The sequence below is a fragment of the Manihot esculenta genome, chromosome 2, assembly GCF_001659605.2.
Source record: "Manihot esculenta cultivar AM560-2 chromosome 2, M.esculenta_v8, whole genome shotgun sequence".
Classification (NCBI taxonomy): Eukaryota; Viridiplantae; Streptophyta; class Magnoliopsida; order Malpighiales; family Euphorbiaceae; genus Manihot; species Manihot esculenta.
The window spans coordinates 34,202,132-34,205,185 of record NC_035162.2 but is presented as its reverse complement, the minus strand read 5'-3'; positions in this window follow the sequence as shown (position 1 = coordinate 34,205,185).

Genomic DNA, 3,054 nt, shown 5'->3' with positions numbered 1-3,054 from the left:
GATTAATTAAATTAATAGAAATTAATTTAATTAATTAAATTAAATTAAAAAATTAATATATGTATGTGATATATGGAAAATTCACTCTAATATAAAATAATATTACACATAATTTATGAGTTATTTGGAGAGAATTTAGGTGTTTGGAATCACCACTCAATTTCCTATCTTTATATAAAGGGAGAGTAGTGAGGAAGATTGATAGACTTTTATTTTTTATTTTTTATCTTCCCACCGAAATTTGAGAGCTCTTCTCATGTTCTTCTTCCTTTTCTTTTTATTCTTAGTGAGATAATATTATCTCTATTGTTGATAAATAAATATTAATTTTTCTATTACCTATCCTGTGTGGGAAAACTTAATCTCTTATTTTCGACAATTTTAAGAGAAATTTGAAGACGAATATTTTTGGTCGTGGGTGGGCCTAAATTCCAATTAAAATGATTAGATTTGAGCTATAAGAGATAAAATCCTAAGTTTATTTTAGGATAATTAATCTCTAATTTTCTCCATATATTAGCAAATGAATTAATTTTCTTTTACATAAATATTGTGTTACAATTTTTATATTGATATTTGAATTAATTAAATAAAAATTTAAGCATTAATCATGAATGCTGTAGTAATTATGAAAATTTGTAAAATTTTGCGATTTTATTCAAGTTTATTTATTTTTGCTTCTGTGAATTTTGAGCAAGGTCATAGGAAACTTTTAGATGTCTATAAATTTATATTGCATATCCATTTCTACTCACGTTATAATGAAAATAATCAAAATTATAGCTCATTATATCATAATCAAATTAATTATAGTAACTATGATAAAATAATAATTTTATAAAAAAATTAAAATTAATAGGTAAAAATAAATAATTTATCAATATGTTTCAAGATATAGCATATACTTACCATGATTGCAAATCAAATATATATTATAGGTGATTAGGATGTAACGACCCGAAAATCGGATCGCTACCGGCGCTAGGATCCAGATCGGCTTAAGGCCGCCGGGACCCGTAGCAAGCCTAACATGCATCCTGTGAACCTGTTTAATCCCATACATGATCAACAACATATATAAAAATTAAAACTTTTCTTTCATTCATACACCAAACTCAACCTGTGCATGCACTGAACATAATCATAACTATACACATTGACCCCTCTTTGGGATCTCATCAATGCCCCCAATGGGTGGCATAACATGTGTTGAGTTGGTTTACATAAACATTATAGATCATGTATTAAAAGGGATACCATACACATAGGGTCAAGCACAATCTCTAATCCTCAATGTCATTACATTACATAACTATTCACAACTCTACAGCATTATACAATTTGTCATGTCCACATTCTAGCTATTACATATACAAGACTTCATTACTCTTGCTGACCTCCTGGTCTACCCTATACCTGCAAGCCTGGGGGTTAAGGGAGAGGGGTGAGCTACAAGAGCCCAGTGAGCAGAATAATAAAACATTTAAAACATATGATAACATGAAATGCATCACATCACAGCTAATCACATCAAGGATGAATTTATCACCAATAGTCCCCTACATGGTCCAACTGTACCAGGGCGTAGAATGGGCCTCGCTGGTCTTTCTCTTACATAACATAACATAACATAACATGGTCCAACTGTGCCAGGGGCGTAGAATGGGCCTCACTGGTCTTTCTCTTACATGGTGTCAGGGGCGTAGAATGGGCCTCACTAGTCTTCCGTACCGTATCATCATCATCATAACATATGAGGACTAAAGGATCATTCAACATTCATCCACATCATCAATATATTATGCAATGCAACATATTCGTGAGTCTAATGCAAACACCCTATTATATCTCATGGCATTCATGATGCGTGAATCATGCTAAAACTGATTTATTTATTTAAAAGTATAAGGGTTATTCCACTCACCTCTGGCTGAAGCTCTACTGACTCAGAAGCAGCTGAACTCACTGCTGGGGTCCTCGGTTCCTCGGGTCCGAACCTACACAGGTGGACTCAAATGAGGGACCAAACAACTAGAACATAACTCTAAAAACATCCCCTAAAAACCCCCTAGAACATCATGAAACAACCATAGAAAAACATGCAAAAGAGGGCTGGACAGGGCACTTTCAGCGGCAGGTTCGGCGGCCGAAAGTCCCTCCAGAGCCAAAAGTCAGGCAGGTTCGGCGGCACCTTCGGCGGCCGAAACTCCCAGACAGAGGCGAAACTCATGCATGTTCGGCGGCACTTTCGGCGGCCGAAACTCCCAGACAGACGAAAGTCTCCTTTCGGGGGCAAGCTTCGGCAGCCGAAGGCTGCTTCCATAAGCATGTTCGGCGGCCGAAAGTTCCTTCGGCTGCCGAACCTGGTTTCTCCCTTAGTGGCAGAAACTCAGCTCTTCTATGCATATACGCTTCCCAAACCAACCAAACATGCATAAACCTATTCTACAACACACATACCCAAGCATACAAGCTCCTAGGGGCTTCAAACCATCTAAAACCCCATCTACAACACATCAAACATGCATTTACAAGCCACATTGTTCAAAAAACACAACATAAACTCATAAACCTAATCATAAGCTAAACATGCATTCTACCCCATAGATCTACATAAAACTTACTTAAAACATGCAATGAGCTTAAGATCGGCTCTTACCTCTTGAAGATCGAGAGAGAGACGACCTAATCTTGGAGATGGGAGATTTTCAACTTCCTTGGATCTCCAAGCTCAAAACTTGCTCAAAACTTGAAAATCTTCAAAACAAGATGAAAACTTGTGAAAATCGTGAAAGATTTGAAGGAAGAACTCAAAGATTGGTGAGGGACGGCGGAGAGCTCACCTTGGCTGAAAATGGGGAGAAAAGCTCGCCCATTTCGGCTAAGGGACCCTTTTATAGTGGCTGGACAGGCCACGTTCGGGGGCCGAACGTGCCTCCGCATGCATGCCATGTTCGGCGGCTGAACTTGAGGTTCGGCGGCCGAACCTGGACTTCCCTCACTTATGCCTTCGGGGGTGATAGAGCATAATTTAGCCCACTTTATCATGATAAT